Source organism: Scyliorhinus torazame, chromosome 3 (genome assembly GCF_047496885.1).
Source record: "Scyliorhinus torazame isolate Kashiwa2021f chromosome 3, sScyTor2.1, whole genome shotgun sequence".
NCBI lineage: Eukaryota > Metazoa > Chordata > Chondrichthyes > Carcharhiniformes > Scyliorhinidae > Scyliorhinus > Scyliorhinus torazame.
The window spans coordinates 63,808,217-63,832,315 of record NC_092709.1 but is presented as its reverse complement, the minus strand read 5'-3'; positions in this window follow the sequence as shown (position 1 = coordinate 63,832,315).

The window sequence follows — 24,099 nt, the reverse complement described above, 5'->3', positions numbered from 1 at the left end:
ACCCATCCCCAACTGCCCATTCACATCTTCACCCCTCCCCAACTGCCCATTCACATCTACACCCCTCCCCCAACTGCCCATTCACATCTACACCCCCCCAACTGCCCATTCACATCTACACCCCTCCCCCCACTGCCCATTCACATCTACACCTCTCCCCCAACTGCCCATTCACATCTTCACCTCTCCCCAACTGCCCATTCACATCTACACCCCTCCCCAACTGCCCATTCACATCTACACCCCTCCCCCAACTTCCCATTCACATCTTCACCCCTCCCCAACTGCCCATTCACATCTACACCCCTCCCCAACTGCCCATTCACATCTACACCCCTCCCCAACTGCCCAGTTACATCTACACCCCCCAACTGCCCATTCACATCGACACGTCTCCCCCAACTGCCCATTAGCATCTACACCCCCCAACTGCCCATTCACACCGACACCCCCCAACTGCCCATTCACACCTACACCCCCCAGCTGCCCATTCACACCTACACCCCACAACTGCCCAGTCACACCTACACCCCCCAACTTCCCAGTCACACCTACATCCCCCAATTGCCCAGTCACACCTACACCCCCCAACTGCCCATTCACACCTACACCCCCCAACTGCCCATTCACACCTACACCCCCCAACTGCCCATTCACATCTACACCCCCCCAACTGCCCATTCACACCTACACCCCCCAACTGCCCAGTCACACCTACACCCCCAACTGCCCATTCACACCTACACCCCCAACTGCCCATTCACATCTGCACCCCCCAACTGCCCATTCACACCTACACCCCCCCCAACTGCCCATTCACATCTACACCCCCCAACTGCCCAGTCACACCTACACCCCCCAACTTCCCATTCACACCTACACCCCCCAACTGCCCATTCACACCTACACCCCCCAACTGCCCATTCACACCTACACCCCCCAACTGCCCATTCACACCTACACCCCCCAACTGCCGAGTCACACCTACACCCCCCAACTGCCCATTCACACCTACACCCCCCAACTGCCCATTCACACCTACAGCCCCCAACTGCCCATTCACACCTACACCCCCCAACTGCCCATTCACATCTACACCCCCAACTGCCCATTCACACCTACACCCCCCAACTGCCCAGTCACACCTACACCACCCAACTCCCCATTCACACCTACGCCCCCAACTGCCCAGTCACACCTACACCCCCCAACTGCCCATTCACACCTACACCCCCCAACTCCCTATTCACATCTCCACCCCTCCCCCAACTGCCCATTCACATCTACACCCCTTCCCCAACTGCCCATTCACATCTACACCCCTTCCCCAACTGCCCATTCACATCTACACCCCTCAACTGCCCAGTCACACCTACACCCCCCAACTTCCCATTCACACCTACACCCCCCAACTGCCCATTCACATCTACACCCCCCAACTTCCCATTCACACCTACACCCCCCAACTGCCCATTCACATCTACACCCCCCAACTGCCCATTCACATCTACACCCCTCAACTGCCCAGTCACACCTACACCCCCCAACTGCCCATTCACACCTACACCCCCCAACTGCCCATTCACATCTACACCCCCCAACTGCCCATTCACACCTACACCCCCCAACTGCCCAGTCACACCTACACCCCCCAACTCCCCATTCACACCTACGCCCCCAACTGCCCAGTCACACCTACACCCCCCCAACTGCCCAGTCACACCTACACCCCCCAACTGCCCATTCACACCTACACCCCCCAACTGCCCAGTCACACCTACACCCCCCAACTCCCCATTCACACCTACGCCCCCCAACTGCCCAGTCACACCTACACCCCCCCAACTGCCCAGTCACACCTACACCCCCCAACTGCCCAGTCACACCTACACCCCCCAACTGCCCATTCACACCTACACCCCCCAACTCCCTATTCACATCTCCACCCCTCCCCCAACTGCCCATTCACATCTACACCCCTCCCCAACTGCCCATTCACATCTACACCCCTCCCCCCACTGCCCATTCACACCTACACCCCTCCCCCAACTGCCCATTCACATCTTCACCCCTCCCCCAACTGCACATTCACATCTACACCGCTTCCCCAACTGCCCATTCACATCTACACCCCTCCCCCCACTGCCCATTCACATCTACACCCCTCAACTGCCCATTCACATCTAAACCCCTCCCCCACTGCCCATTCACATCTCCACCCCTGCCCAACTGCCCATTCACATCTACACCCCTCCCCCACTGCCCATTCACATCTACACCCCTCCCCCAAGTGCCCATTCACATCTTCACCCCTCCCCCAACTGCCCATTCACATCTTCACCCCTCTCCAACTGCCCATTCACATCTACACCCCCGCCCAACTGCCCATTCACATCTTCACCCCTCCCCAACTGCCCATTCACATCTACACCCCTCCCCCAACTGCCCATTCACATCTACACCCCTCCCCCAACTGCCCATTCACATCTACACCCCTCAACTGCCCATTCACATCTACATCCCGCCCCCCACTGCCCATTCACATCTACACCCCTCCCCCAACTGCCCATTCACATCTTCACCACTCCCCAACTGCCCATTCACATCTATACCCCTCCCCAACTGACCATTCACATCTACACCCCCCGAACTGCCCATTCACATCTACATCCCTCCCCCCACTGCCCATTCACATCTACACCTCTCCCCCAACTGCCCATTCACATCTTCACCCCTCCCCAACTGCCCATTCACATCTACACCCCTCCCCAACTGCCCATTCACATCTACACCCCTCCCCCAACTGCCCATTCACATCTTCACCCCTCCCCAACTGCCCATTCACATCTACACCCCTCCCCAACTGCCCAGTCACATCTACACCCCCCAACTGCCCATTCACATCGACACGTCTCCCCCAACTGCCCATTCACATCTACACCCCCCAACTGCCCATTCACACCTACACCCCTCCCCAACTGCCCATTACCATCTACACCCCTCAACTGCCCATTCACATCTACACCCCCAACTGCCCATTCACATCTACACCCCCCAACTGCCCATTCACACCTACACCCCTCCCCCAACTGCCCATTCACATCTACACCCCTCAACTGCCCATTCACATCTACACCCCCCAACTGCCCATTCACATCTACAGCCCCCCAACTGCCCATTCACATCTACACCCCCCAACTGCCCAGTCACACCTACACCCCCAACTGCCCAGTCACACCTACACCCCCCAACTTCCCAGTCACACCTACACCCCCCAACTGCCCAGTCACACCTACACCCCCCAACTGCCCATTCACACCTACACCCCCCAACTGCCCATTCACACCTACACCCCCCAACTGCCCATTCACACCTACACCCCCCAACTGCCCATTCACACCTACACCCCGCAACTGCCCAGTCACACCTACACCCCCCAACTGCCCATTCACATCTACACCCCCCCAACTGCCCATTCACACCTACACCCCCCAACTGCCCAGTCGCACCTACACCCCCCAACTCCCCATTCACACCTACACCCCCCCAACTGCCCATTCACACCTACACCCCCCAACTGCCCATTCACACCTACGCCCCCCAACTGCCCAGTCACACCTACACCCCCCCAACTGCCCAGTCACACCTACACCCCCCAACTGCCCAGTCACACCTACACCCCCCAACTGCCCATTCACACCTACACCCCCCAACTCCCCATTCACATCTCCACCCCTCCCCCAACTGCCCATTCACATCTACACCCCTTCCCCAACTGCCCATTCACATCTACACCCCTCCCCCCACTGCCCATTCACACCTACACCCCTCCCCCAACTGCCCATTCACATCTTCACCCCTCCCCCAACTGCCCATTCACATCTTCACCCCTCCCCAACTGCCCATTCACATCTACACCCCTCAACTGCCCATTCACATCTAAACCCCTCCCCCCACTGCCCATTCACATCTACACCCCTCCCCAACTGCCCATTCACATCTACACCCCTCCCCCCACTGCCCATTCACATCTACACCCCTCCCCAAGTGCCCATTCACATCTTCACCCCTCCCCCAACTGCCCATTCACATCTTCACCCCTCCCCCAACTGCCCATTCACATCTACACCCCTCCCCCAACTGCCCATTCACATCTACACCCCACGCCCAACTGCCCATTCACATCTTCACCCCTCCCCCAACTGCCCATTCACATCTACACCCCTCCCCCAACTGCCCATTCACATCTTCACCCCTCCCCCAACTGCCCATTCAAATCTTCACCCCTCCCCAACTGCCCATTCACATCTACACCCCTCCCCCAACTGCCCATTCACATCTACACCCCTCAACTGCCCATTCACATCTACACCCCTCCCCCCACTGCCCATTCACATCTACACCCCTCCCCCAACTGCCCATTCACATCTACACCCCTCCCCAACTGCCCATTCACATCTTCACCCCTCCCCAACTGCCCATTCACATCTACACCCCTCCCCCAACTGCCCATTCACATCTACACCCCCCCAACTGCCCATTCACATCTACACCCCTCCCCCCACTGCCCATTCACATCTACACCTCTCCCCCAACTGCCCATTCACATCTTCACCCCTCCCCAACTGCCCATTCACATCTACACCCCTCCCCAACTGCCCATTCACATCTACACCCCTCCCCCAACTTCCCATTCACATCTTCACCCCTCCCCAACTGCCCATTCACATCTACACCCCTCCCCAACTGCCCATTCACATCTACACCCCTCCCCAACTGCCCAGTTACATCTACACCCCCCAACTGCCCATTCACATCGACACGTCTCCCCCAACTGCCCATTCACATCTACACCCCCCAACTGCCCATTCACACCTACACCCCTCCCCAACTGCCCATTAGCATCTACACCCCCCAACTGCCCATTCACACCTACACCCCCCAACTGCCCATTCACATCTACACCCCCCAACTTCCCAGTCACACCTACACCCCCCAACTGCCCAGTCACACCTACACCCCCCAACTGCCCATTCACACCGACACCCCCCAACTGCCCATTCACACCTACACCCCCCAGCTGCCCATTCACACCTACACCCCTCAACTGCCCAGTCACACCTACACCCCCAACTGCCCAGTCACACCTACACCCCCCAACTTCCCAGTCACACCTACACCCCCCAACTGCCCAGTCACACCTACACCCCCCAACTGCCCATTCACACCTACACCCCCCAACTGCCCATTCACACCTACACCCCCCAACTGCCCATTCACACCTACACCCCCCAACTGCCCATTCACACCTACACCCCGCAACTGCCCAGTCACACCTACACCCCCCCAACTGCCCATTCACATCTACACCCCCCCAACTGCCCATTCACACCTACACCCCCCAACTGCCCAGTCGCACCTACACCCCCCAACTCCCCATTCACACCTACACCCCCCCAACTGCCCATTCACACCTACACCCCCCAACTGCCCATTCACACCTACGCCCCCCAACTGCCCAGTCACACCTACACCCCCCCAACTGCCCAGTCACACCTACACCCCCCAACTGCCCAGTCACACCTACACCCCCCAACTGCCCATTCACACCTACACCCCCCAACTCCCCATTCACATCTCCACCCCTCCCCCAACTGCCCATTCACATCTACACCCCTCCCCCAACTGCCCATTCACATCTACACCCCTCCCCCACTGCCCATTCACACCTACACCCCTCCCCCAACTGCCCATTCACATCTTCACCCCTCCCCCAACTGCCCATTCACATCTTCACCCCTCCCCAACTGCTCATTCACATCTACACCCCTCAACTGCCCATTCACATCTAAACCCCTCCCCCCACTGCCCATTCACATCTACACCCCTCCCCAACTGCCCATTCACATCTACACCCCTCCCCCCACTGCCCATTCACATCTACACCCCTCCCCAAGTGCCCATTCACATCTTCACCCCTCCCCCAACTTCCCATTCACATCTTCACCCCTCCCCCAACTTCCCATTCACATCTTCACCCCTCCCCCAACTGCCCATTCACATCTACACCCCTCCCCCAACTGCCCATTCACATCTTCACCCCTCCCCCAACTGCCCATTCAAATCTTCACCCCTCCCCAACTGCCCATTCACATCTACACCCCTCCCCCAACTGCCCATTCACATCTACACCCCTCAACTGCCCATTCACATCTACACCCCTCCCCCACTGCCCATTCACATCTACACCCCTCCCCCAACTGCCCATTCACATCTACACCCATCCCCAACTGCCCATTCACATCTTCACCCCTCCCCAACTGCCCATTCACATCTACACCCCTCCCCCAACTGCCCATTCACATCTACACCCCCCCAACTGCCCATTCACATCTACACCCCTCCCCCCACTGCCCATTCACATCTACACCTCTCCCCCAACTGCCCATTCACATCTTCACCTCTCCCCAACTGCCCATTCACATCTACACCCCTCCCCAACTGCCCATTCACATCTACACCCCTCCCCCAACTTCCCATTCACATCTTCACCCCTCCCCAACTGCCCATTCACATCTACACCCCTCCCCAACTGCCCATTCACATCTACACCCCTCCCCAACTGCCCAGTTACATCTACACCCCCCAACTGCCCATTCACATCGACACGTCTCCCCCAACTGCCCATTCACATCTACACCCCCCAACTGCCCATTCACACCTACACCCCTCCCCAACTGCCCATTAGCATCTACACCCCCCAACTGCCCATTCACACCGACACCCCCCAACTGCCCATTCACACCTACACCCCCCAGCTGCCCATTCACACCTACACCCCACAACTGCCCAGTCACACCTACACCCCCCAACTTCCCAGTCACACCTACATCCCCCAATTGCCCAGTCACACCTACACCCCCCAACTGCCCATTCACACCTACACCCCCCAACTGCCCATTCACACCTACACCCCCCAACTGCCCATTCACATCTACACCCCCCCAACTGCCCATTCACACCTACACCCCCCAACTGCCCAGTCACACCTACACCCCCAACTGCCCATTCACACCTACACCCCCAACTGCCCATTCACATCTGCACCCCCCAACTGCCCATTCACACCTACACCCCCCCAACTGCCCATTCACATCTACACCCCCCAACTGCCCAGTCACACCTACACCCCCCAACTTCCCATTCACACCTACACCCCCCTACTGCCCATTCACACCTACACCCCCCAACTGCCCATTCACACCTACACCCCCCAACTGCCCATTCACACCTACACCCCCCAACTGCCGAGTCACACCTACACCCCCCAACTGCCCATTCACACCTACACCCCCCAACTGCCCATTCACACCTACAGCCCCCAACTGCCCATTCACACCTACACCCCCCAACTGCCCATTCACATCTACACCCCCAACTGCCCATTCACACCTACACCCCCCAACTGCCCAGTCACACCTACACCCCCCAACTCCCCATTCACACCTACGCCCCCAACTGCCCAGTCACACCTACACCCCCCCAACTGCCCAGTCACACCTACACCCCCCAACTGCCCATTCACACCTACACCCCCCGAACTGCCCATTCACACCTACACCCCCCAACTGCCCATTCACACCTACACCCCCCGAACTGCCCATTCACACCTACACCCCCCAACTGCCTAGTCACACCTACACCACCCAACTCCCCATTCACACCTACGCCCCCAACTGCCCAGTCACACCTACACCCCCCAACTGCCCATTCACACCTACACCCCCCAACTCCCTATTCACATCTCCACCCCTCCCCCAACTGCCCATTCACATCTACACCCCTTCCCCAACTGCCCATTCACATCTACACCCCTTCCCCAACTGCCCATTCACATCTACACCCCTCAACTGCCCAGTCACACCTACACCCCCCAACTTCCCATTCACACCTACACCCCCCAACTGCCCATTCACATCTACACCCCCCAACTTCCCATTCACACCTACACCCCCCAACTGCCCATTCACATCTACACCCCCCAACTGCCCATTCACATCTACACCCCTCAACTGCCCAGTCACACCTACACCCCCCAACTGCCCATTCACACCTACACCCCCCAACTGCCCATTCACATCTACACCCCCCAACTGCCCATTCACACCTACACCCCCCAACTGCCCATTCACACCTACACCCCCCAACTGCCGAGTCACACCTACACCCCCCAACTGCCCATTCACACCTACACCCCCCAACTGCCCATTCACACCTACAGCCCCCAACTGCCCATTCACACCTACACCCCCCAACTGCCCATTCACATCTACACCCCCAACTGCCCATTCACACCTACACCCCCCAACTGCCCAGTCACACCTACACCCCCCAACTCCCCATTCACACCTACGCCCCCAACTGCCCAGTCACACCTACACCCCCCCAACTGCCCAGTCACACCTACACCCCCCAACTGCCCATTCACACCTACACCCCCCGAACTGCCCATTCACACCTACACCCCCCAACTGCCCATTCACACCTACACCCCCCGAACTGCCCATTCACACCTACACCCCCCAACTGCCTAGTCACACCTACACCACCCAACTCCCCATTCACACCTACGCCCCCAACTGCCCAGTCACACCTACACCCCCCAACTCCCCATTCACACCTACACCCCCCAACTCCCTATTCACATCTCCACCCCTCCCCCAACTGCCCATTCACATCTACACCCCTTCCCCAACTGCCCATTCACATCTACACCCCTTCCCCAACTGCCCATTCACATCTACACCCCTCAACTGCCCAGTCACACCTACACCCCCCAACTTCCCATTCACACCTACACCCCCCAACTGCCCATTCACATCTACACCCCCCAACTTCCCATTCACACCTACACCCCCCAACTGCCCATTCACATCTACACCCCCCAACTGCCCATTCACATCTACACCCCTCAACTGCCCAGTCACACCTACACCCCCCAACTGCCCATTCACACCTACACCCCCCAACTGCCCATTCACATCTACACCCCCCAACTGCCCATTCACACCTACACCCCCCAACTGCCCAGTCACACCTACACCCCCCAACTCCCCATTCACACCTACGCCCCCAACTGCCCAGTCACACCTACACCCCCCCAACTGCCCAGTCACACCTACACCCCCCAACTGCCCATTCACACCTACACCCCCCAACTGCCCAGTCACACCTACACCCCCCAACTCCCCATTCACACCTACGCCCCCCAACTGCCCAGTCACACCTACACCCCCCCAACTGCCCAGTCACACCTACACCCCCCAACTGCCCAGTCACACCTACACCCCCCAACTGCCCATTCACACCTACACCCCCCAACTCCCTATTCACATCTCCACCCCTCCCCCAACTGCCCATTCACATCTACACCCCTCCCCCAACTGCCCATTCACATCTACACCCCTCCCCCCACTGCCCATTCACACCTACACCCCTCCCCAACTGCCCATTCACATCTTCACCCCTCCCCCAACTGCACATTCACATCTACACCGCTTCCCCAACTGCCCATTCACATCTACACCCCTCCCCCCACTGCCCATTCACATCTACACCCCTCAACTGCCCATTCACATCTCCACCCCTCCCCCAACTGCCCATTCACATCTACACCCCTCCCCCAACTGCCCATTCACATCTACACCCCTCCCCCCACTGCCCATTCACACCTACACCCCTCCCCCACTGCCCATTCACATCTACACCCCTCCCCCAAGTGCCCATTCACATCTTCACCCCTCCCCCAACTGCCCATTCACATCTTCACCCCTCCCCAACTGCCCATTCACATCTACACCCCCGCCCAACTGCCCATTCACATCTTCACCCCTCCCCAACTGCCCATTCACATCTACACCCCTCCCCCAACTGCCCATTCACATCTACACCCCTCCCCCAACTGCCCATTCACATCTACACCCCTCAACTGCCCATTCACATCTACATCCCGCCCCCCACTGCCCATTCACATCTACACCCCTCCCCCAACTGCCCATTCACATCTTCACCACTCCCCAACTGCCCATTCACATCTATACCCCTCCCCAACTGACCATTCACATCTACACCCCCCGAACTGCCCATTCACATCTACATCCCTCCCCCCACTGCCCATTCACATCTACACCTCTCCCCCAACTGCCCATTCACATCTTCACCCCTCCCCAACTGCCCATTCACATCTACACCCCTCCCCAACTGCCCATTCACATCTACACCCCTCCCCCAACTGCCCATTCACATCTTCACCCCTCCCCAACTGCCCATTCACATCTACACCCCTCCCCAACTGCCCATTCACATCTACACCCCTCCCCAACTGCCCAGTCACATCTACACCCCCCAACTGCCCATTCACATCGACACGTCTCCCCCAACTGCCCATTCACATCTACACCCCCCAACTGCCCATTCACACCTACACCCCTCCCCAACTGCCCATTACCATCTACACCCCTCAACTGCCCATTCACATCTACACCCCCAACTGCCCATTCACATCTACACCCCCCAACTGCCCATTCACACCTACACCCCTCCCCCAACTGCCCATTCACATCTACACCCCTCAACTGCCCATTCACATCTACACCCCCCAACTGCCCATTCACATCTACAGCCCCCCAACTGCCCATTCACATCTACACCCCCCAACTGCCCATTCACACCTACACCCCCCAACTGCCCAGACACATCTACCCCCCCCAACTGCCCATTCACATCTACACCCCCCAACTGGCCATTCACACCTACACTCCCCAACTGCCCAGTCACATCTACACCCCCCCACTGCCCATTCACACCTACACCCCCCAACTGCCCAGTCACACCTACACCCCCCAACTGCCCATTCACACCTACACCCCCCAACTGCCCATTCACATCTCCATCCCCCCAACTGCCCATTCACATCTACACCCCCCAACTGCCCATTCACATCTACACCCCCCAACTGCCCATTCACATCTACACCCCTCCACCAACTGCCCATTCACACCTACACCCCCCCAACTGCCCATTCACATCTACACCCCCCAACTGCCCATTCACACCTACACCCCCTCACTGCCCATTCACATCTACACCCCCAACTGCCCATTCACATCTACACCCCCCAACTGCCCATTCACACCTACTCACCCCCAACTGCCCATTCACACCTACACCCCCCAACTGCCCCATTCACATCTACACCCCCCCAACTGCCCATTCACATCTACACCCCCAACTGCCCATTCACACCTACACCCCCCACTGCCCATTCACATCTACACCCCCCCCAACTGCCTATTCATATCTACACCCCCCAACTGCCCATTCACACCTACACCCCCCAACTGCCCATTCACACCTACACCCCCCAACTGCCCATTCACATCTACAACCCCCAACTGCCCATTCACATCTACAACCCCCAACTGCCCATTCACACCTACACCCCCCAACTGCCCATTCACACCTACGCCCCCAACTGCCCAGACACATCTACACCCCCCAACTGCCCATTCACATCTACACCCCCAAATGCCCAGTCACATCTACACCCCCCAACTGCCCATTCACATCGACACCCCCCAACTGCCCATTCACATCTACACCCCCCAACTGCCCATTCACATCTACACCCCCCAACTGCCCATTCACACCTACACCCCCCCAACTGCCCATTCACACCTACACCCCCCAACTGCCCAGTAACACCTACACCCCTCCAACTGCCCATTCACATCTACACCCCCCAACTGCCCATTCACACCTACCCCCCCAACTGCCCATTCACACCTACACCCCCCAACTGCCCAGTCACACCTACACCCCCCCAACTGCCCATTCACACCTACACCCCCCAACTGCCGAGTCACACCTACACCCCTCCAACTGCCCATTCACATCTACACCCCTCCCCCAACTGCCCATTCACATCTACACCCCCCAACTGCCCATTCACACCTACACCCCCCCAACTGCCCATTCACACCTACACCCCCCAACTGCCCATTCACACCTACACCCCCCCCCACTGCCCATTCACATCGACACCCCCCAACTGCCCATTCACATCTACACCCCCCCAACTGCCCATTCACACCTACACCCCCCCAACTGCCCATTCACATCTACACCCCCAACTGCCCATTCACATCTACACCCCCCAACTGCCCATTCACATCTACACCCCTCCCCCAACTGCCCAGTCACATCTACACCCCCCAACTGCCCATTCACATCTACACCCCCCAACTGCCCATTAACATCTACACCCCTCCCCCAACTGCCCAGTCACATCTACACCCCCCAACTGCCCATTCACATCGACACCCCCCAACTGCCCATTCACATCTACACCCCTCCAACTGCCCATTCACATCTACACCCCCCCAACTGCGCATTCACATCTACACCCCTCAACTGCCCATTCACATCTACACCTCTCCCCCAACTGCCCATTCACACCTACACCTCCCCAACTGCCCATTCACATCTACACCCCTCCCCCAACTGCCCATTCACATCTACACCCCCCAACTGCCCATTCACATCTACACCCCTCCCCCAACTGCCCAGTCACATCTACACCCCTCAACTGCCCATTCACATCGACACGTCTCCCCCAACTGCCCATTCACATCTACACCCCCCACTGCCCATTCACATCTACACCGCCCAACTGCCCATTCACATCTACACCCCCAACTGCCCATTCACATCTACACCCCCCAACTGCCCAGTCACACCTACACCCCCCAACTGCCCATTCACACCTACACCCCCCAACTGCCCATTCACATCTACACCCCCCCAACTGCCCATTCAAATCTACACCCCCCAACTGCCCATTCACATCTACACCCCCAACTGCCCATTCACATCTACACCCCTCCACCAACTGCCCATTCACACCTACACCCCCCCAACTGCCCATTCACATCTACACCCCCCAACTGCCCATTCACACCTACACCCCCCCACTGCCCATTCACATCTACACCCCCCAACTGCCCATTCACATCTACACCCCCCAACTGCCCATTCACACCTACACCCCCCCAACTGCCCATTCACACCTACACCCCCCAACTGCCCATTCACATCTACACCCCCCCAACTGCCCATTCACATCTACACCCCCCAACTGCCCATTCACATCGACACGTCTCCCCCAACTGCCCATTCACATCTACACCCCTCCACTGCCCATTCACATCTACACCGCCCAACTGCCCATTCACATCTACACCCCCAACTGCCCATTCACATCTTCACCCCCCAACTGCCCATTCACACCTACACCCCCCAACTGCCCAGTCACATCTACACCCCCCAACTGCCCATTCACATCTACACCCCCCAACTGCCCAGTCACACCTACACCCCCCAACTGCCCATTCACACCTACACCCCCCAACTGCCCATTCACACCTGCACCCCCCAACTGCCCAGTCACATCTACACCCCCCAATTGCCCATTCACATCTACACCCCCAACTGCCCAGTCACATCTACACACGCCAACTGCCCATTCACATCGACACCCCCCAACTGCCCATTCACATCTACACCCCCCAACTGCCCATTCACATCTATACCCCCAACTGCCCATTCACACCTACACCCCCCAACTGCCCATTCACACCTACACCCCCCAACTGCCCAGTCACACCTACACCCCTCCAACTGCCCATTCACATCTACACCCCCCAACTGCCCATTCACACCTACACCCCCCCAACTGCCCATTCACACCTACACCCCCCAACTGCCCAGTCACACGTACACCCCCCCAACTGCCCATTCACACCTACACCCCCCAACTGCCCAGTCACACCTACACCCCTCCAACTGCCCATTCACATCTACACCCCTCCCCAACTGCCCATTCACATCTACACCCCCCAACTGCCCATTCACACCTACACCCCCCCGACTGCCCATTCACACCTACACCCCCCAACTGCCCATTCACACCTACACCCCCCCACTGCCCATTCACATCAACACCCCCCCAACTGCCCATTCACATCTACGCTCCCCCAACTGCCCATTCACACCTACACCCCCAACTGCCCATTCACATCTACACCCCCCAACTGACCAGTCACATCTACACCCCCCCCCACTGCCCATTCACACCTACACCCCCCAACTGCCCAGTCACATCTACACCCCCCAACTGCCCATTCACACCTACACCCCCCAACTGCCCAGTCACATCTACACCCCCCAACTGCCCATTCACACATACACCCCCCAACTGCCAAGTCACATCTACACCCCCCAACTGCCCATTCACATCTACACCCCCCAACTGCCCAGTCACACCTACACCCCCCAACTGCCCATTCACACCTACACCCCCCAACTGCCCATTCACATCTACACCCACCCAACTGCCCATTCACATCTACACCCCCCAACTGCCCATTCACATCTACACCCCCCAACTCCCCATTCACATCTGCACCCCTCCACCAACTGCCCATTCACACCTACACCCCCCCAACTGCCCATTCACATCTACACCCCCAACTGCCCATTCACACCTACACCCCCCCACTGCCCATTCACATCTACACCCCCCCAACTGCCCATTCACATCTACACCCCCCCAACTGCCCATTCACACCTACACTCCCCCAACTGCCCATTCACACCTACACTCCCCAACTGCCCATTCACATCTACACCTCCCCAACTGCCCATTCACAACTACACCCCCCAACTGCCCATTCACACCTACACCCCCCCACTGCCCATTCACATCTAGAACCCCCAACTGCCCATTCTCATCTACACCCCCCAACTGCCCATTCACACCTACACCCCCCAACTGCCCATTCACACCTACACCCCCCAACTGCCCATTCACATCTACACCCCCCCAACTGCCCATTCACATCTACACCCCCCAACTGCCCATTCACACCTACACCCCCCCAACTGCCCATTCACACCTACACCCTCCAACTGCCCAGTCACATCTACACCTCCCAACTGCCCATTCACATCTACACCCCCCAAATGCCCAGTCACATCTACACCCCCCAACGGCCCATTCACATCGACACCCCCCAACTGCCCATTCACATCTACACCCCCCAACTGCCCATTCACATCTACACCCCCCAACTGCCCATTCATACCTACACCCCCCCAACTGCCCATTCACACCTACACCCCCCAACTGCCCAGTCACACCTACACCCCTCCAACTGCCCATTCACATCTACACCCCCCAACTGCCCATTCACACCTACACGCCCCCAACTGCCCATTCACACCTACACCCCCCAACTGCCCAGTCACACCTACACCCCCCAACTGCCCATTCACACCTACACCACCCAACTGCCCATTCACACCTACACCCCCCAACTGCCCAGTCATACCTACACCCCTCCAACTGCCCATTCACATCTACACCCCTCCCCGAACTGCCCATTCACATCTACACCCCCCAACTGCCCATTCACACCTAAACCCCCCAACTGCCCATTCACGCCTACACCCCTCAACTGCCCATTCACACCTACACCCCCCCACTGCCCATTCACATCGACACCCCCCCAGCTGCCCATTCACATCTACCCCCCCCAACTGCCCATTCACACCAACACCCCCCCAACTGCCCATTCACATCTACACCCCCCAACTGCCCATTCACATCTACACCCCCCAACTGCCCATTCACATCTACACCCCTCCCCAACTGCCCAGTCACATCTACACCCCCCAACTCCCCATTCACATCTACACCCCCCAACTGCCCATTCACATCTACAACCCTCCCCCAACTGCCCAGTCACATCTACACCCCCCAACTGCCCATTCACATCGACACCCCCCAACTGCCCATTCACATCTACACCCCTCCAACTGCCCATTCACATCTACACCCCCCCCAACTGCCCATTCACACCTACAACCCCCAACTGCCCGTTCACACCTACACCCCCCAACTGCCCATTCACATCTATACCCCTCCCCCAACTGCCCATTCACATCTACACCCCCCAACTGCCCATTCACATCTACACCCCCCAACTGCCCATTCACATCTACACCCCCCAACTGCCCATTCACATCTACACCCCTCCCCCAACTGCCCAGTCACATCTACACCCCCCAACTGCCCATTCACATCTACACGTCTCCCCCAACTGCCCATTCACATCTACACCCCCCAACTGCCCATTCACATCTACACCCCCCAACTGCCCATTCACACCTACACCTCCCCAACTGCCCATTCACATCTACACCCCTCCCCCAAATGCCCATTCACATCTACACCCCCCAACTGCCCATTCACATCTACACGTTTCCCCCTCCAACTGCCCATTCACATCTACATGCCCCACTGCCCATTCACATCTACTCCCCCCAACTGCCCAGTCACACCTACACCCCCCAACTGCCCATTCACATCTTCACCCCCCAACTGCCCATTCACATCTACACCCCCCAACTGCCCATTGACATCTACACCCCTCCCCCAAATGCCCAGTCACACCTACACCCCCCAACTGCCCAGTCACACCTACACCCCCCAACTGCCCATTCACATCTACACCCCCAACTGCCCATTCACATCTACACCCACAAACTGCCCATTCACACCTACACCCCCCACTGCCCATTCACACCTACACCCCCCAACTGCCCATTCACATCTACACCACCCAACTGCCCAGTCACACCTACACCCCCCAACTGCCCATTCACACCTACACCCCCCAACTGCCCATTCACATCTACACCCCCCAACTGCCCATTCACATCTACACCCCCCAACTGCCCATTCACACCTACACCCCCCCACTGCCCATTCACACCTACACCCCCCAGCTGCCCATTCACATCTACACCCCCCAACTGCCCAGTCACACCTACACCCCCCAACTGCCCATTCACACCCACACCCCCAACTGCCCATTCAAACCTACACCCCCCCCACTGCCCATTCACACCTACACCCCCCAACTGCCCAGTCACACCTACACCCCCCCAACTGCCCATTCACACCTACACCCCCCAACTGCCCAGTCACACCTACACCCCTCCAACTGCCCATTCACATCTACACCCCCCAACTGCCCATTCACACCAACACCCCCCAACTGCCCATTCACATCTACACCCCCCAACTGCCCATTCACATCTACACCCCCCAACTGCCCATTCACATCTACACCCCTCCCCCAACTGCCCAGTCACATCTACACCCCCCAACTGCCCATTCACATCTACACCCCCCAACTGCCCATTCACATCTACACCCCTCCCCCAACTGCCCAGTCACATCTACACCCCGCAACTGCCCATTCACATCGACACCCCCCAACTGCCCATTCACATCTACACCCCTCCAACTGCCCATTCACATCTACACCCCCCAACTGCCCATTCACACCTACACTCCCATACTGCCCATTCACACCTACACCCCCCAACTGCCCATTCACACCTACACCCCCCAACTGCCCATTCACATCTATACCCCTCCCCCAACTGCCCATTCACATCTACACCCCCCAACTGCCCATTCACATCTACACCCCTCCCCCAACTGCCCAGTCACATCTACACCCCCCAACTGCCCATTCACATCTACACGTCTCCCCCAACTGCCCATTCACATCTACACCCCCCCCACTGCCCATTCACATCTACACCCCCCAACTGGCCATTCACATCTACACCCCCCAACTGCCCATTCACATCTACACCCCCTCAACTGCCCATTCACATCTACACCCCTCCCCCAACTGCCCATTCACATCTACACCCCTCCCCCAACTGCCCATTCACACCTACACCTCCTCAACTGCCCATTCACATCTACACCCCTCCCCCAACTGCCCATTCACATCTACACCCCCCAACTGCCCATTCACATCTACACGTCTCCCCCAACTGCCCATTCACATCTACACCCCCCCACTGCCCCTTCACATCTACTCCCCCCAGCTGCCCATTCACATCTACACCCCCCAACTGCCCATTCACATCTTCACCCCCCAACTGCCCATTCACATCTACACCCCCCAACTGCCCATTCACACCTACACCCCCCAACTGCCCATTCACACCTACACCCCCCCACTGCCCATTCACACCTACACCCCCCCAACTGCCCATTCACACCTACACCCCCCCACTGCCCAATCACACCTACACCCCCCAACTGCCCATTCACACCTACACCCCCCCACTGCCCATTCACACCTACACCCCCCAACTGCCCATTCGCATCTACACCCCCCAACTGCCCAGTCACACCTACACCCCCCAACTGCCCATTCACACCTACACCCCCCAACTGCCCATTCACACCTACACCCCCCAACTGCCCATTCACACCTACACCCCCCCACTGCCCATTCACACCTACACCCCCCAACTGCCCATTCACATCTACACCCCCCAACTGCCCAGTCACACGTACACCTCTCCCCCAACTGCCCATTCACATCTACACCTCCCCAACTGCCCATTCACACCTACACCCCCAACTGCCCATTCACACCTACACCCCCCAACTGCCCAGTCACACCTACACCCCCCAACTGCCCAGTCACACCTACACCCCCCAACTGCCCAGTCACACCTACACCCCTCCCCCAACTGCCCATTCACATCTACACCTCCCCAACTGCCCATCCACACCTACACCCCCCAACTGCCCATTCACACCTACACCCCCCAACTGCCCAGTCACACCTACACCCCCCAACTGCCCAGTTACACATACACCCCTTCCCCAACTGCCCATTCACATCTACACACCCTCAACTGCCCATTCACATCTACACCCCTCCCCCAACTGCCCATTCACATCTACACCCCTCCCCCAACTGCCCATTCACACCTACACCTCCTCAACTGCCCATTCACATCTACACCCCTCCCCCAACTGCCCATTCACATCTACACCCCCCAACTGCCCATTCACATCTACACGTCTCCCCCAACTGCCCATTCACATCTACACCCCCCCACTGCCCCTTCACATCTACTCCCCCCAGCTGCCCATTCACATCTACACCCCCCAACTGCCCATTCACATCTTCACCCCCCAACTGCCCATTCACATCTACACCCCCCAACTGCCCATTCACACCTACACCCCCCAACTGCCCATTCACACCTACACCCCCCCACTGCCCATTCACACCTACACCCCCCCAACTGCCCATTCACACCTACACCCCCCCCACTGCCCAATCACACCTACACCCCCCAACTGCCCATTCACACCTACACCCCCCCACTGCCCATTCACACCTACACCCCCCAACTGCCCATTCGCATCTACACCCCCCAACTGCCCAGTCACACCTACACCCCCCAACTGCCCATTCACACCTACACCCCCCAACTGCCCATTCACACCTACACCCCCCCACTGCCCATTCACACCTACACCCCCCAACTGCCCATTCACACCTACACCCCCCCACTGCCCATTCACACCTACACCCCCCAACTGCCCATTCACATCTACACCCCCCAACTGCCCAGTCACACGTACACCTCTCCCCCAACTGCCCATTCACATCTACACCTCCCCAACTGCCCATTCACACCTACACCCCCCAACTGCCCATTCACACCTACACCCCCCAACTGCCCAGTCACACCTACACCCCCCAACTGCCCAGTCACACCTACACCCCCCAACTGCCCAGTCACACCTACACCCCTCCCCCAACTGCCCATTCACATCTACACCTCCCCAACTGCCCATCCACACCTACACCCCCCAACTGCCCATTCACACCTACACCCCCCAACTGCCCAGTCACACCTACACCCCCCAACTGCCCAGTCACACATACACCCCTTCCCCAACTGCCCATTCACATCTACACACCCCAACTGCCCATTCACACCTACACCCCCCTCTGCCCATTCACACCTACACCCCCCAACTGCCCATTCACATATACACCCCTCCCCCAACTGCCCATTCACCTCTACACCCCTCCCCCAACTCCCCATTCATATCTATACCCCTCCCCCAACTGCCCAGTCACATCTACACCCCTCCCCAACTGCCCATTCACATCTACACCCCTCCCCAACTGCCCATTCGCATCTTCACCCCTTACCCAACTGCCCATTCACATCTTCACCCCTCGCCCAACTGCTCATTCACATCTGCACCCCTCCCCAACTGCCCATTCACATCTTCACCCCTCGCCCAACTGCCCATTCACATCTACACCCCTCCCCAACTGCCCATTCACATCTACTCCCCCCCAACTGCCCATTCACATCTACACCCCTCCCCCAACTGCCCATTCACATCTACACCCCTCCCTAACTGCCCATTCACATCTACACCCCCCAGCTGCCCATTCACATCTACACCCCTCCCCCAACTGCCCATTCACATCTACACACCTCCCCAACTGCCCATTCACATCTACACCCCTCCCCCAACTGCCCATTCACATCTACACCCCTCCCCAACTGCCCATTCACATCTACACCCCTCCCCAACTGCCCATTCACATCTACACCCCTCCCCCAACTGCCCATTCACATCTGCACGTCTCCCCCAACTGCCCATTCACATCTGCACGTCTCCCCCAACTGCCCATTCACATCTACACCCCTCCCCCAACTGCCCATTCACATCTACAACCCCCCCCCACAACTGCCCATTCACATCTACACCCCTCCCCCAACTGCCCATTCACATCTACACCCCCCCAACTGCCCATTCACATCTACACCCCTCCTCCAACAGCCCATTCACATCTACACCCCTCAACTGCCCAGTCACATCTACACCCCTCCCCAACTGCCCAGTCACATCTACACCCCTCCCCCAACTGCCCATTCACATCTACACCCCTCCCCCAACTGCCCATTCACATCTACACCCCTCCCCCAACTGCCAATTCACATCTACACCCCTCCCCCAACTGCCCATTCACATCTACACCCCCCCAACTGCCCATTCACACCATCACCCCCCCAAACTGCCCATTCACATCTACACCCGTCCCCCAACTGCCCATTCACATCTCCACCCCTCCCCAACTGCCCATTCACATCTACACCCATCCCCCAACTGCCCATTCAATTTTACACCCTCCCCCAACTGCCCATTCACATTTACACCCCCCCCAACTGCCCATTCACATCTACACCCCTCACCCAACTGCCCATTCACATCTACACCCCCCCAACTGCCCATTCACATCTACACCCCTCACCCAACTGCCCATTCACATCTACACCCCCCCAACTGCCCATTCACATCTACACCCCTCCCCAACTGCCCATTCACATCTTCACCCCTTCCCCAACTGCCCATTCACATCTACACCCCTCCCCCAACTGCCCATTCACATCTACACCCCTCCCCAACTGCCCATTCACATCTTCACCCCTTCCCCAACTGCCCATTCATATCTTCACCCATCCCCCAACTGCCCAATCACATGTACACCCCCCCAACTGCCCATTCACATCTTCACCCCCCAACTGCCCATTCACATCTCCACCCCTCCCCCAACTGCCCATTCACATCTACACCCCTCCCCCAACTGCCCATTCACATCTTCACCCCTCCCCCAACTGCCCATTCACATCTTCACCCCTCCCCCAACTGCCCATTCACATCTTCACCCCTCCCCCAACTGCCCATTCACATCTTCACCCCCCAACTGCCCATTCACATCTACACCCCTCCCCCAACTCCCCTTTCACATCTACACCCCTCCCCCTCTGCCCATTCACATCTACACCCCTCGCCCATCTGCCCATTCACATCTACACCCCTCCCCCAACTGCCCATTCACATCTTCACCCCTCGCCCAACTGCCCATTCACATCTGCACCCCTCCCAAACTGCCCATTCACATCTTCACCCCTCCACCAACTGCCCATTCACATCTACACCCCTCCCCCAACTGCCCATTCACATCTACACCCCTCCCCCAACTGCCCATTCACATCTACACCCATCCCCCAACTGCCCATTCACATCTACACCCCTCCCCCAACTGCCCAGTCACCTCTACACCCCTCCCCCAACTGCCCATTCACATCTGCACCCCTCCCAAACTGCCCATTCACATCTTCACCCCTCCACCAACTGCCCATTCACATCTACACCCCTCCCCCAACTCCCCATTCACATCTACACCCCTCCCCAACTACCCATTCACATCTATACCCCTCCCCAACTGCCCAGTCACATCTACACCCCTCCCCCAACTGCCCATTCAGATCTACACCCCTCCCCAACTACCCATTCACATCTTCACCCCTTCCCCAACTGCCCATTCACATCTTCACCCCTCGCCCAACTGCCCATTCACACCTACACCCCTCCCCAACTACCCATTCACATCTATACCCCTCCCCAACTGCCCAGTCACATCTACACCCCTCCCCCAACTGCCCATTCAGATCTACACCCCTCCCCAACTACCCATTCACATCTGCACCCCTCCCCAACTGCCCATTCACATCTACACCCCCCCAACTACCCATTCACATCTACACCCCTCCCCCAACTGCCCATTCACATCTACACCCCTCGCCCAACTGCCCATTCACATCTTCACCCCTCCCCCAACTGCCCATTCACATCTACACCCCTCGCCCAATTGCCCATTCACATCTACACCCATACCTCTACTGCCCATTCACATCTACACCCCTCCCCCAACTGCCCATTCACATCTTCACCCCTCGCCCAACTGCCCATTCACATCTTCACCCCTCCCCCAACTGCCCATTCACATCTTCACCCCTTCCCCAACTGCGCATTCACATCTGCACCCCTCCCCCAACAGCCCATTCACATCTGCAGCCCTCCCCCAACTGCCCATTCACATCTACACCCCTCTCCCAACTGCCCATTCACATCTACACCCCTCCCCCAACTGCCCATTCACATCTACACCCCTCCCCCAACTGCCCATTCACATCTTCACCCCTTCCCCAACTGCCCATTCACATCTGCACCCCTCCCCAACTGCCCGTTCACATCTTCACCCCTCCCCCAACTGCCCATTCACATCTGCACCCCTCCCCAACTGCCCATTCACATCTACACCCCTCCCCAACTGCCCATTCACATCTACACCCCTCCACCAACTGCCCATTCACATCGACACCCCTCGCCCAACTGCCCATCCACATCTACACCCATCGCCCAACTGCCCATTCACATCTTCACCACTCGCCCAATTGCCCATTCACATCTACACCCCTCCCCAACTGCCCATTCACATCTTCACCCCTCGCCCAACTGCCCATTTACATCTACACCCCTCCCCAACTGCCCATTCACATCTACACCCCCCCCAACTGCCCATTCACATCTACACCCCTCCCCCAAATGCCCATTCACATCTACACCCCTCCCCAACTGCCCATTCACATGTACACCCCCCCAACTGCCCATTCACATATACATCCCTCCCCCAACTGCCCATTCACATCTACACCCCTCCCCAACTGCCCATTCACATCTACACCCCTCCCGCAACTGCCCATTCACATCTCCACCCCTCCCCCAACTGCCCAGTCACATCTACACCCCTCTCCCAACTGCCCATTCACATCTTCACCCCTTACCCAACTGCCCATTCACATCTGCACCCCTCCCCAACTGCCCATTCACATCTTCACCCCTCCCCCAACTGCCCATTCACATCTGCACCCCTCCCCCAACTGCCCATTCACATCTACACCCCTCTCCCAACTGCCCATTCACATCTACACCCCTCCCCCAACTGCCCATTCACATCTACACCCCTTCCCCAACTGCCCATTCACATCTACACCCCTTCCCCAACTGCCCATTCACATCTACACCCCTCAACTGCCCAGTCACACCTACACCCCCCAACTTCCCATTCACACCTACACCCCCCAACTGCCCATTCACATCTACACCCCCCAACTTCCCATTCACACCTACACCCCCCAACTGCCCATTCACATCTACACCCCCCAACTGCCCATTCACATCTACACCCCTCAACTGCCCAGTCACACCTACACCCC